The sequence below is a fragment of the Pistacia vera genome, unplaced genomic scaffold, assembly GCF_008641045.1.
Source record: "Pistacia vera cultivar Batoury unplaced genomic scaffold, PisVer_v2 Contig138, whole genome shotgun sequence".
Lineage (NCBI taxonomy): Eukaryota > Viridiplantae > Streptophyta > Magnoliopsida > Sapindales > Anacardiaceae > Pistacia > Pistacia vera.
Genome location: NW_022195444.1, coordinates 898,883 through 913,953, shown reverse-complemented (window position 1 = coordinate 913,953; position 15,071 = coordinate 898,883). Strand labels below are relative to the sequence as shown.

The 15,071-nt window shown below is 34.1% G+C and overlaps 1 long non-coding RNA gene across 1 annotated transcript; it reads right to left on the bottom strand.

Annotated features, from left to right (window-relative positions):
- Positions 1-161: 161 nt before the first annotated feature.
- Positions 162-1,452, bottom strand: LOC116122773. Its single transcript, XR_004126960.1, has 3 exons — positions 1,430-1,452; positions 568-672; positions 162-464 (listed from the first exon to the last, which is right to left on the bottom strand). It is a non-coding gene; the product is annotated as an uncharacterized LOC116122773 (long non-coding RNA).
- Between the last annotated feature and the right edge of the window lie 13,619 nt (positions 1,453-15,071).

The following is a 15,071-nucleotide window of genomic DNA, read 5'->3' as shown; positions in this document are numbered from 1 at the left end:
GTAGACTTAGTTACATTATCTTTTATGATGTGTACTGTCTATTTATAGACTACTATTTTTATTCGTTGAGATAATTAATTTTCACAAAACCCCATACGTTTTTCGCTTCTTTCTTCTATTTTCTATCAACTATTGACATGTCGACGACAATAAATCCCATAAGCAACTCCTGTTAAATAAACTGAAGAGTGGCACAAACCAGTCCAAAGATACCCATAAATGTACCAAAAGGCTTGCCATCTCTAACATTATAAAACCAAAATAATTTGCCTTCATTTTCCAAGCATACTTTCCCTAACCACACTTGCAAAAATTCTCAATACTGCAAAATCCTAGGTAATGAAAGATGTCAACATAGCAATTTGAGCAAAAAGGGACTTCTGTGGAGACGAAAGCTGATTGAAAACGGCTGTTAAAACCTCAAAAATGACATTGCCAATAACCAGGAACCATTTCAGAATCATCTACAAGAGAGAATGTACTTAGAACTTGAAAATGAATAATTTCCTAGGAAAAAATTTAATTTCGTGATAAGTACAAAATTCCTAACTCGGTTAGATAGTTCACCTTTCTCCTATCATTCGTTCTTTGATCAACATCCATGCAGCTATAGTGCTCAGTCACTGTGGGCGAACCAAGAGTAGAATCTGTGCTACTGTTAATTATAACATCCTGAAACCCATTAATAAGATATAAAAAAATCATTAGAAGAATAACATAGAAGGTAATCATATTCTTAGTTAAGTTTAGCTCTCCAATAATTTTACCACATATATAAATATAACAGAAAATTGAGATTCATTTATATTTTCGGTCTCAGGCAAAAGGGGTGTAGAGCTTTTAGTCTCAGGAAAAGGGGATGAAGCATTAACTTCAAAATTATCCTGAAATACATAAACACCACAAAATGTTGGTGCAAGCTCAGGCTTGTGCAATCAGGATTAATCCAGTAAAACCCACCAAGCAAATTAACTAAGTCTTAAGACACCATATAAATCAAATAGTTATCTTGGTAAAAGTAAGGTCAGAATTAAAGCATACACATGTGATCTAATTTTTATGTATATGATTTGAGGGAATGCAACACTATGCGATATCATATATGCTTCATGTTAAAATTAAGCCAACTTAAAAGTGTTTTTGCAATATGAAGTAGAGTGAATATTAAAGTAATCCCCCAATCTAATGAGATCATCACTAGATTGGTGGCACCGACCATGTTTTACAAGAGTGCCTAAGGGTTTGATTCTGCTACCATTTGCATGAGACTATTGATATATAATCCAAAAACATAAACTTTCAGGAGAAGCGACCACTCCTTTTATAAAACTCAACTCCCAAAAATAATCCAAATGTGGCACTCCAGAACACAACAATGCATGCACAATATCTGATTTGATCCACAAATTCTAGAGAGAAGTGTACCAACTTCATCTTCTTCAATATCCAACAATTCTGATATTTATATATTAGTCTCTCTGATGAAATGCGGGCTGCAGTCATAGCTGGCTAATTCAATTATTGGCATCCTCGGTGATTGAAACTTCTTTGAGGTTGCATGGCGAAAACCATTTCTTGGCTTCTTTAGAAACAACATTTGTTTCTCTCAAGTCAAAGGATCACCTACAAAGAAAAGTTACCAGAGATTCAAAACTTAAACGATCTTTTTAAGAACAAAACAGAGACACTAATTTCAGAAAACTTGCATTTGCATTTGCATTTGCATCATATTATAATTAAAGATACTTTGATAAGCAGCAATCTTGTTAATTAACAGGACAAACCATAATAAGCTAGTTAATAAAACTTTAAGTTAATCATTGATACGATGATTTCATAAGCTAACTAACTCCAAGTTTAAATAAAACATATACTTTTACATATAAAAGAAATTGCTTGATATTTTACAGGAATCATCCCATCAGTGCATCTAACATACTTATAAGTTCAGCAAATTTGGCTTTAGAAAATAAATTATAGACTCGACAACCAAACTCGGACTCAGACTCAGTAGAAGTAGCATGCATTAGACTCATTACAAACCCAATACACATATCTTTTCCTTAATAGCATCTCTCTTTAAAAACAGATAGCTCTTCACTATCCATAAGAGTAAAGATTTTGGCTTCATAAAAATTAAAATTAAAAAAAAAAAAAACACACACACACACACAGTGTAGCTAACAAAACTTGTAATAGATTTTCATTAAAAAAAATATATATAAATCGACCTTGCTTCCATAGGCGGCACGATTCGAGATCTTCGAATGCGTACCTATCTCGATAATCTAGGTTTTTATGGGATAGACAGTGTAAGAGATGACCCGTACTGTGGCTCCTCGGACCAGATTGAACCGATTTTTGTTTGGTTTGGAGCAATTCTGCGACCCGTGATCGTACCGGTACACAAACGGGCCATGAAAATTTTAAGAATTTGGTTTCTGTTTCGAGACTCCGAGATGAGAAAAAGAGGAAGCATTTTGTAATCGTATGAAATTGAGTTCATTTCTGTTGCAATTAATGCAGCTTCGTGGAAGTGAGGAAGGATATTTTTTTCAGGTGTATCACTTTCACAGCTCTGAGTGAAGCTCAAAATAGTTGGACTTTCTAAGTGTAGATGTAAAAATCTACCTGTACGGAAAAGGGGGTCTGATCCCGTGAGGTTGAGGCTACCAGTGATCTATTGTACCTGCACACATGGAGAAACACACGCGTGAAGCGAATGGGAAACACCAGGGTAGTGTTTGCCGTAGGCACTCCGACGCTCAAGTCAGCAAGGCTGAAAGGCTAATATAGTGAGGGCTAGGGAATAGAAGGTTACCGGAAGTCTAGTCGGGGACTGTGACTACGGCAGTGATGTGAAGCTCTCAAGTCAGAGCTTTCGATGTGAAGGTTGAATGTGTTTTCTTGTGAGAGGGCTGGCCTCTGCTTATATAGTGGTCGTCTGGTCTCCCAATCCTAGTGGGAGTAGGAGTCATAGTATGACTCTGATGCCAACCTTAGAAGAATCAGGGCCGTAATAAGTTGTCTTACCAGTGTCCGGATAGGAAGTTGATTCTGATTAGGAGAATTAACTCCAAGTGGGAAAGTGATCAGGAAAGGGGAAGGCGACCTTGAATAGGGGATTGATTAAGAATAGGAAAATACTGAGGGGGCTATGGGCTCTGGACTCGCCCATGGACCCAGGAAGTGGACTGGGATTAGGAGGTTCGCGCCCATGTGGTTTGGGCCGGCTATACCTCGTATCAAATAGGACTAATCCGAATTGGGCCTCTGCAAGACTGGGCCTGGTCATTCTTCACTAGTGGTCCTGTTTCCCTATTTGGGCCAAGGACGATTTTTGGCCCTAACACTAAGCATAATATCTTTCTTAGTATCTGTACTTGAATACATGTATTTCCATAGCAGCGCAGGGCCAAATCAGCAGCAGGAAAACTGTACTAACTCGCCGCCGATGACTTTCTCAGGGCTCCGCAAAAGAAGAAAGTCCGGGTCCAATTTCTAATGAAGCGAAGGTCCCCCCTTACTCCCTATTCTCTCTTAAAGCTCTAAGAGAAAGGGTTGGTTAAGAACTATTGACTGTAAACCATAGCAGTTACAGTCACTCAATGGAAATGTTCGCCTTTAAAATGAAAATGGATGAGTCCTTATAAAGAATCTGAGAACTCAGGCTAGGCATACAGAACTTAAAGAAGACCTGCCGGCCTTTACCTTTAATGGGTCCGATGATGCCGTCCTTGTCTACAGTCACTGGGCTAATTGTGGAGAGGAACGGTGCTCCCAGTAGGATGGGATGCTCTAGCTCTTTAAGGGCATCTCCAACCCACGCCAAGCACCACGCCAAAATGGCGTGTCACTGTAGCACAAATAAAAAATATATATTTTTTTTAATTTTGCTTTTTTTTGTTTTTAATTTTGTTAAGTGAATTTGAGTATTAAATTTTACACCAAAAATCACATCAAATTTGAGTATTTGTATTTAATTTAATTTGATTATTATTTATAATAATAAATTCATAATAATAATATAATTTAAAAAATGATGAAAAATTAAAAATAGAACTTTATTCAATGCAAATATTAAACTACAATAACTCAAAATAAAAATTAACACTAATTTAAAAACACTAAAATTAAAAGAAAATACAATATAAACTAAAATAACAATTTAGTATTCTGGTAGATTAGTTTCGGATCCAGTAAGATCATCAAAATATTGAAAAGAACTAGAGTTATTTTGAGATCCTTGACCTTGTTGTTGAGCTCTTTTTTGCATAATTCTTAATTGCTTATTTTGAAAAAACTCACGTAAGCTTGGATCGGTTATAGAATTCAAATCCTTGAATAAAATTTTGTTATCTTCTCGATATTCTGCCAAAGCCAATTTTTTCATTTGGATTTCATAATTTTGTGCCCTATCTAAGTTGCCCTGAGTGAAAATAGCAGCGAGCTATCGATTTTCTTCTTGAATAGTTTCAAAACTGTTTAAAACTTCTTTATCATTTTTCCTTCTAAATTTTGCTTTCTTCACCCCAATGGGTCGTTGAGCTAAACTACCCCCAATATTTTCATCACTTATGTTTAGAGAATTTGACGATATGTCACAAGGCATCGATTGGGGAGACTTTGAAGTGGAATTCTCTGATTCTTGTGATTCAAACCTACCGGTTTGCCTTTGAAATACTTCTGCGGCATTAACATTATCTGTAAATTTTTCAATATCCTTAAGTATAGGCCACACATGATCAAATTTGAAACATTTCTCGTAATTTTTATCTTGTGCTAGTAACATTTTGGCCTGAATCATCTACAAAACAATATACATATAATGTTAAAATCAATTAGATAAAAAAAAAAAAGCTTGAATGAAATGTAACAAATACTCACAATATCTTGCTTAGAAGCACTACTTGGATTCATATTTTCAATTTGACGTACGCATCCCCTCAATTTGCAAATAGCTTTAAAGATCAGTCGCATTCGACATTGTAAAGATCTTTTGTTTCGAACCTGGGTGAGAAACACGGGTTTGGAACTATTGTAGTCAAGCTTAACTCAAGACCATAATTGATCACTAGATTGGTTTATACCTAAAATCGAGTCTTGAGAAATATCAAGATAAATATGACATAGATGCATGTCTTCTTCATTTGTATACGAAGAACTTCGTTGTGTAGTCATTTTGTAACATAAATGAAGAAGATGTATGCTTTTTTTTTTTTTTTTCTAAGAGGAAGTAGAAGAGATGTGTTCAAAACTAATGTGTTGTATGCCCTTTTATAACATAAGTTTGAATGGACAACATATCTTTTTGAATAAGCCACGAATCTCAAAAGCTTGAATGGACAACACATCTTTTTGAATAAGTCACAAATCTCAAAAGCTTGAATGGACAACACATCTTTTTGAATGAGCCACAAATCTCAAAAGCTTGAATGGACAACACATCTTTTTGAATGAGCCACAAATCTCAAAAACTTGAATGAACAACACATCTTTTTGAATGAACCACAAATCTCGAAAGCTTGAATGGACAACACATCTTTTTGATCATTTGTGGGAAGAACATACTAATTCGAAAAATTAAATTACTATCAATATGGAATTTTACCTTTGTGTTATTGTTGTTTTTTTTTTTTTTTAATCATTTTATATTAGATGTAATGTTTTTTATATTAAATGTAATGTTTATTTGATTAAATAAATGCTTAATTTTATTAAATTAGTATAATTTTTAAAATAATTATTATTTAATAAAAATATCATTCTCAATATTTAATTAATATATACAAAAATAATGAATGAAATAGATTTAATTGTTGATTATTACAATAAAAGAAAAAAAAATATTCTAAAGAATATTCTAAGAAGTATTTTTTTTGGTGTAATATTTGGTGTTATGGGTTGGAGATAGAATAGTGTTTTACACCAATTTAGTGTAATTTTGCACCAAATTGGTACAATGGGTTGAAGATGATCTAAATAACACAAAGTCGGATTGTACGGAAATTGGGAATTGGAGTAAAAATATCATGGCAACACAACCCATCGGGCCGGGTTTCCCCCGCCCCAATTGATTTAAGTTGGGTTCAACCCATCCCAATAAGAGTTGGATTAAGTTTGGATAACCTGTTGGGTTTGCAATGGGCACAGGGTGGTTTGAGGTACATCAATCATACACAAACTTGTATTTAAAACCATTAATAATTTGATAAAATAATCTTACAAAATTGACGCTCTAATCAATTTGGTATAAATGATGCTATCCAAGTTGCGAAAAACCAATACTTTGACTGCCTCTTATAGACATAGATTCATAATATACATTTATTTTTTCAGTGAAAGTTAGATAGTTGGGTAAATGTATAAATTCTAATCATTTTCATATAGATGATATGGTAAGATATATTTTGGTGATTATAATAGAATAAGGTTTAATTATAAGGTAAGATTTAATCGCAATAAGCTCACAGAAATAACATAATCTTATGGAATTCAATTTCTTCATGATGTGAGAGATATTAATTTTTTTATTGTTTGGGTTTTTTTTTTTTTTTTTTGGGTAAAAGAGAAATGGATTTTTTTTTATTGTTTGGTTTTAAATTATTGTGGAATAAGTTTACGTGAAAAAGATTCCTAACCTAACTGAAAGGATTACTCATTAAATTACCGATGATTTTTTTTTTTTTTTTAACAAATTATAATGACATGTAGAGAATGAGGCCTAATCGATAATATCACACATAGAAACCCTTCTAATGTGATATAATCTGATTATAGAGATGAAAGTTGTATGGGCCAAAAATCGTACTAGGCTTTGTCAGGTCCAATAACAATATAATCACTACATATGGCTTAGTGCTATAGCCCAATTCTGGTTAGGTCCATGCTTAAATCCATTTTGTAAAAAGACCATCCAACGAGATGACCTATTATATAAGAAAGACTGCTCTATGGGTCGGCCCATTCTATGAGTTGATCCACACCACGAGTCAGCCTACTTAATGAATTATGCTATTGTATGAGTTGGACCACTCTACGATCAAGCTTACCCTACGAATTGGGCCAATCTATACTTTGGACCACTCTACGAGTTCAGCCTTCCTACAAGTTAAGCTAAACCAGGCTCTTGCCCATCAGTCTACATTAATTTCATAATAGGAATCATAGTCCCATACAAGTTCTAGTTCATCTAAGACTCCTAGTCCTACATAAACTAGTATTTATAGTCCTACATGGATTAGCACTATGAGTTTCTTGTTTACTCAAACTCCTACTATAAGAACACCTAGTTCTACAAGGACTCAACCCCTTTGAGCCCCATATAAAAGCAAAGGTAGAACTTCTGATTATTCATTCAATCACAACCTTCTCTCCAGTTTATTAAGTTCTTGCTTCCAAGAACCACTGCATTTCTCCGCCATAAAGTCTAGTTCCGACTACTTTACTCCAATAATCACCGTAGAGCCGACTTTCAACCACTCTACGCCAATAAGTCGTGCCCTAGTCAAACACTTCTGGTAAAACTCTTTCTCGCTCTCAGCTGTATTACATTCCCTTCAACTGTGTTAACTTGAGCATCAGAGTGCCTACAGCCGAGCATTAGAGTGCCTATAGCCAACATCACACTAGTGTCCCCCAAGTCCTTCGCATTCACTCTTCTTTGTCCCTATAAGTCTACAAGATTTTCAGTACCCTTGTCCTCACATGATCATCCTCGTTCAACTCGAATGTAGATTTAATCATCTACAAAAACTAAAAATAGATTAAACAATAAACAAATAAACACACACACACACAGAGGGGCGGATCTAGTCCAATTTTTTTTTTTTAAAATTATTAATATATAAGCCCACCAAAAAAAAAAAAATTGTTATTAATATATATACTCAGGCCTACTCTTAGATTTAAAAAAAAAAATGAGAACTATTACACATATATCCAAGCCCACAAAAATATTTGTTATTAATATATATATTCTAAACCCACATTATATTAAAAGTTTAAAACTCTTTCCACTCTTCTTCTTCACGACTCTACCTGTTTTTTTATGATTTTATCCCCAAAATTCTTTACTCTCTCATTCCCTCTCTCTCTTTCTCTTGCTATTCGCTCTTAAAACTTTTGAAGATTGAAATTATTGAAGCTTTTACTACTCAAGGTGTCACAATTAGCTTTGTTTTCTATTTTATTAGTTTTACATATGTGTATTGCTCATTTCAATTTAATTTATTTTAGAGTTGAATCATGCTTGTTTTTTGGAGGTTTTTTATTCTAATTTGAGGGAAAAAGACATGGATCTTGTGAGTTTATTTTTTGTTTTGTGTCTAAGAATGATATTGTTTTCACAAATTAAAACCTTAACTATATTTTAAAGAACGTTATTCTTTATCCTTCACCCACCACTTTCCTACGTTTCAAATGTCACCGTTCAGCTGCTCAAAATTATAAAGAAATTTGAGGTACTATTTATGTTTATACCAAGAAAATTCTTTTTTTTTTTTAATTAATTCATATAAAAAATCAATGCAACGTTGACTTGATTTAAGTTTTACTTGACTTTAGTTTAGGCTAGGTATGATCAAAGTCATGAAAATTTATATTATAATCTTTGGAAGCCAAAAAAAAAAAATAATAAAATAAAAGAAGGTTTTGCTCAAGGTTTACTTAATACATTTACTCAAAATTTTGCTTCTCATGAATTTATTCAAATAGGAAAGTATAGCGTTATTGCATTCTTTTTTCTTAGGTTCTTGATATTGTATTATTTTATTTGCTTAAGGTTTCATGATTTTTTAAAGTTTTTACTAGTTGTTTAACAAACAATGATGGAGCTGCGGAGGCCCCCCCTCGACAAAAATCTTGGATCCGCCACTGTCTGTTCCTAATTCACAATGTCTTGTGCACAATGAATCTTCCTCCACCCAAACCCATTCCATGACTATTGGATCCATGAACAACATTTTCAAACCCAAGCAATTGCACACTGTTTCTAANGGGGGGGGGGAGGGAGGGAGAGAGAGAGAGAGAGAGAGAGAGAGGATATGCAAGTTTTTGGAACCATTTTATGACATTACAACTTTATTCTCGGGCTCCAAATATCTTACAACAAACTTGTACCTTAAATGTGTGTGGGAAATTCAATTGCGTTTAATTGAAGAGAGGATGAAGTTATTAGGACCATGGCGGAACAAATGATCCCAAAATTTGTAAAATATTGGGATTTTTATAGTCTTGTGTTGACTATTGCAACTATTCTTGACCCACATCTCAAGTTTCTGTTTGTGGAGTATGCTTACAAAAAAGTTTATGATTTAACTATTGCCCAACAAAAGATGGAGGTTGTTAAGAATAATTTGCATAGGTTTTTTCAAGCTTACGAGCTCGCCCCACCTTTAGTTGTTTCTCCTAAGTGTGGTCCTACTTGTGGTAGGCGTGTAGATCATACTTGTGTAAGTCACTATACTTTTTAGATTCTTGTGATTAATAAAGTATTGTTTATTGTTTATTGTTTAATTTTAACTTTTGATACTTAACTATTTAAATGGTGCAGGATTTTGACAACTATGAGAGTGAATTTATTACCACTGAGAAATCTGCGTTGGATCTTTATTTGGAAGAGATAAGGTTTGATCACATCAAACATCATAATTTGAATATTCTCGAGCATTGGAAGAGCAATTGTAATCATTATCCTATACCTGCAATGATGGTTCGTGATATCATGGCAATACCAATAACATCCGTTGCTGCGGAGTCCACTTTTAGTATTGACAGTACAATGCTCAACAAATATCGAGCTTACTTCGACCAAAAAATGCAGAATTTTTGATATGCACTTGGACTTGGATATATAGATATGAGTTTATAGGTAACATGTTAACATAATATTTCATATGTTTTATTATTTACATTTATTAATATTTGTAGTTGATAATTGTAAATCATGACGTGAATGATGATTCGGATGATGATCTTGATGTGCCATTAACTAATCCAGGAATTGTGGAATCAAAAGACTCTACTATCACCCCCGTTGTGGAATGAACATGAGCTAGACAAGAATATTTTTAGTTGAACAATGTCAAGTCAAGTTAAATTTATCTTATGCCTTTGTGTTTGTAATTTTGTTCGTGTCATTTACTTATTGTGTTTGGTATTTGTTTTTGTGTATTAGTGATGATGTATTTGTTTGTTTTGGTTGGTATTTGTTCATGTGTACTGGTAATTACTAATTATGTATTTGTTTATTGTGTTTGGTATTTGTTTTTTTGTATTAGTGATGATTAGACCTGGCAAAACGGGTGGGTGGGCTGAGTCAAACGGATACGGGTCCTTAAACGGGTCCAAAATATTGGACCCGTGCCCTGCCCTATACGGGTACGGGTGGACCCGTTTTTTCTCTTTCCAGATTTTTGTTTTTGTTTCACCCCTAACAGTTTTCAATTATGACAATTACACCCCCAAAATTCCTACAGTTTTAATTTTTTACATTTACACCCCCTAAATAAACTACTCTAAATTCAATTCAATTAAGAATATAAACAAATAGGAACCAAAATAAACAAATAACACATAATCAAACAATAACATATAATACAAAACTACAAATACCAACCAAAATAAACAAGTACAAAATCACTAATACACAATTACACATAAACAAATAAAATAAGTCAATAAACTATAAATACCAACTAAAATAAACAAATACATAATCCAATATTCAACAAAAAACATTCTTAGGACAGCAAATGTTCATCCCACAGTGGGCGTGATAGAGTCTCTTGATTCCACAGTCTCGAGATTAGTCAATGGCAAATCAAGATCATCAACCGAATCATCATTCACCTCATCATCTACAAAACAATGATCAACTACAAATATTAATAAATGTAAATAATAAAATATAAGAAATATTATGTTAACATGTTACCTTCAAACTCATTTCCATATAGCCAAGTTCGAGTGCATATCAAAGATTCTGCATTTTTTGGTCGAAGTGAGCTCCGAGGCAACAGTGGAATTAAGAAACAAGCATAGTATAAAGGCCTTAGAGATTTTATTCTTGAGAAATGTAATTTCCATAAGTAACCGAAAATGAAAGATTTTACATAACTATGACTAGCTTTAGCTTAACAAAACTTCCAACTCCAATCACCAACACACTGTGTTACGAGATAGAAACCTACACAATAATCTACAACAAACAAAAAGGTTTCTAGAGGCTTGTTTTCAGGTTAAGTGAACACAAAAACTTGTTTATTTCAACCTGACTTCATCTCTAATAGTTGAAACAAAAGCAGAGACGAGTCTAACCAAAATGATGAATATCTATTGAAGAAATTGTCTCAGTCCTGAATCTTCTGATGTTGGATGTCAAACAGATCTCAACCTGCAAAATGGCATATAAACCCCAATCAATTTAGCAAGTGGAACACGACAAATCTAACAAGCCTCTGATGTGTTTTACTAATTTTTAATGTTATACAAAAACTTCTATCACCACAAACATAAATGTAATCCAACCATTACTTTAAAAAAAAAGAAAAAAAAAGGCATGGCCATGTCAGAAGTTGAAGTCTCCAGTTTGAATAATTTGCTAAAGTAATATTCAGAAGGTTTTATGAACAAAAACCACTCAGACTCGATAAAGACATGTACAACACAAAATTGATTGACCAATAATCTATTAGGAAACAAGAAAAACTATTGAACCTCTTAGAATTTGACCTTCCCATTCCGCTGGTACAATCAATAAAAGAGATGTACATAACTATGACTAGCTTTAGCCTCTAGAAAGCATTCTGGATGTTGCTGCTATGACAACATTATGATCAATGAAAAAACACATTTGGAAAAAGAAGAGGGAAAGAAATAACACCAGGATGTATATCACAGAAAAAGGCACTTGGATTAAACCAGCAACCAAATGAGGCACAGGGCAGCACTTATTACCACAGTCTCTATTATTAAGTATCCTATAAACCAATAATGAAGTTGCATGGAAACAAATAGCATGGAAGAGGAAAACAATGAATTGTATTTGCTATCCTATCCCCATAAAAACCTTCTTTTGATTTTAAACTGTCAGAATTCAGATTGAAACAATGATTTGTGTTTGACGATGATAACAGAATGTTTCAGAACGCATAAGTTCAATAAGATTATAAATTCAAGAAAACAGAGGAGAAAAAAATATAAATGATAATAACAATATAAATCTCTTTTATTCCACCGTATAATAACAATAAATAGTATAGCAAATATATATATAACAACAATGAATAAATACCAACTCAAGAAATGACTCTCTCAAATCCCAAAACAAACATCCCTCCATCGATCCACCCATTAATCCATTATAGATAATATAACAACTAAGTGTCCATGCCTTTTCATCTTGAGATTTCAAAGCCCAGAACCCATGTTAGCAGAATGCCACTATCACCACAATTAATAAAACAGAAAATGATAACACTGTCTAGTTTAACTACACCATAACCAAAAATGATACATCTAGTTTAGCTCTAAAACTAAAAAATTTGAACATTTTTACACAAGTACATACTACAATCTACTGTCTAGTGTCTAGTAAATACCCTTAATGATGGAGTCTTGCGACGGAGAGAGACAGGAGATGACGAGCTTGTGACAGAGAGAGACAGGAGATGACGAGCTTGCGACGCCCGACGATGACAGAGAGAGGAGATGACGAGCCGATGATGATGAATGACGGCGATCGGCGACGTGAACACGGAACAGAGGAGATGAGAGATTGAGAGAATGAAAACGTGAACACTGACAGTGATGAGAGATTCAGTTCAGAGGCACGAGAGAGAAGAGAGTTTGTTTTAGAGTTGGTCAGTTGGATGGCATACTGGCGTTAATAGGTTAGGCAAGGACTTAGGGTTTTTTTTTTGGAAAAAACGGGTACCCGCGGGTTTACCCGTGTAACCAGTCAAAAAACAGGTTGGGCCGGGTATAGGTAGAACTTAAACGGGTTCAACATATTAAACCTATGTCCTATATATTTTACCTGGATACGGGCCGACCCGCGGGTCTAGACCTATTTTGCCAAGTCTAGTGATGATGTATTTGTTTATTTTGGTTGGTATTTGTTTACGTGTACTAGTAATTAACTAATTATGTATTTGTTTATGTGTATTAATTATTATGTATTTGTTTATGGTGTTTGATATTTGTTTATGTGAATTGAATTGAATTTAGAGTAGTTAATTGTGGGGGTGTAATTGTAAAAAATGAAAACTGCAGGAATTTTGGGGGTGAAACTACAAAAATTGAAAACTCGAGAGAGAAAAAAGGGGTACCTGTGGGTAGGGATGAGACACGAGTAGAGTAGCTCGCGAGCTGTTCGAACTCAGCTTGTCGGAAGCTCGAATTCTACTCGAATCTAGTTGAGTCGAGCTCGAGCTCGAGCTCGAGTGGCTTGTGAACAATATCGAGCCGAGTTTGACTCGGGCTGAGCTCGGCTCGTCAGGCTCATGAGCTTAAACGAGCTCTGAGGGCCAATTTGCAAGATTTCAAACTTTGTTTTATTTTTAAGTTGTAAAAATGACAAACAACACCCATTCACAGTTCAAACAAGAAAGATAAACCCATTTGGGATTTTTCATTCAACCCTAACTCTAATTCCCATCGCTCCCCCATGCCGTCGCCGAAGACAACTCAGCCACTGCCATTCACCGCCACAGTCATCTCCATTCTCCAATAGTCCTATTGCTTCCTTAGCTCTAAAATACCCAAACGTCCCATTCGCTGCCATTTTGTAAATCAGTCACTCACGAGTCACGCCGTCATCGTCGACAACTTCTCCATTGCCATTCGCTGTTACCGTTATCTCCATCGTGCTAAAGCTCCTGACCAGTGATTTGGTTCCAGGTAATTACATAAATCACAATAGTTATTGTTCTCAAGATTAATATCAAATATCATGTCGAATGTTGTAGGTAATATTTTTTCTTCTATTTGTTTCCTAGTCTTCGCCCATTATTAGGAACCAAACTTTCATACAATCTGGACTTCAAATAATAATTGATGAGATTGTAAAGAAAATGTTATTTTGTATAGACTTTGACCTCACACAATCTTAAAACTTAAAAGTACTTAAACCATAAATGAAGAGGAATTGGTTAAAATTACACTTGCAATTTTAACAGTCTTATATATAAGCTGTTTTGGGTAATTAAGAATGCGTAAGGGTGATGGAGCCTAAGGTTCTGGTCCTTGGTTGTCTATTTACTAGAGATTTCCTGTCTGCGAGAGCTTACTATTATGTCGAGTTATTTGTTAGATCCCCGATGAACTAGGTATGGCAGTATTGGAAATTTTATAAATCTTGTGCAGTGATTTATAAGATATCTTTGACATTTATACTTCATCCTGTCTTTATGTCATTGTTGCATGGCATTTTGTTTCTAGCCATCTTCTTACATTGTATAGTTAGAGTTCTCATCTTGCTCAATAATTTGTTTTGCTCATTTTGTTAAATTTGTTACACTCATTGTGTGTTGTTTTTTGTGTAAGTTATGAATTAAGCATGCCTTGTTTGATCTGGTTTGCATTTGTATGTACTTAGCTACCACTTAATCTTATTGCTATCATGTTAGTTTAGTATCTTCCATTAAGTTTATCATATTGAAATTTTACAATTATTTCATAAGTGTCCTAGGAGATGAAAAATAAGCCTTTAGAGATGTGTTATGTGAATGACCCGTCCCATGCATTGCAGTTTTCTTGAATATGTAATTACTAGTGATGATTATTGGCTATTGTGTTTACAGAAACATAGATCAGGTTTTCTGGAATGCTGGCGAACCTTCATTAAAACCATATATGTACTACAACTTTAGCAGTATCAATCATAACAACACCTTTTAATAAAAGTTAGTGTAAGACCTGAGACATACTTTCGCATTATTGCATAAAATTTACATAGATATTGGATTTGGCAGATTGTTCTACAGTAATAAATAGAGCTTGTTTCATAGAATATTGCACACTAAACCTGTTGATCCTGCAACTCAATATTAATTAATTGAGTGATACTA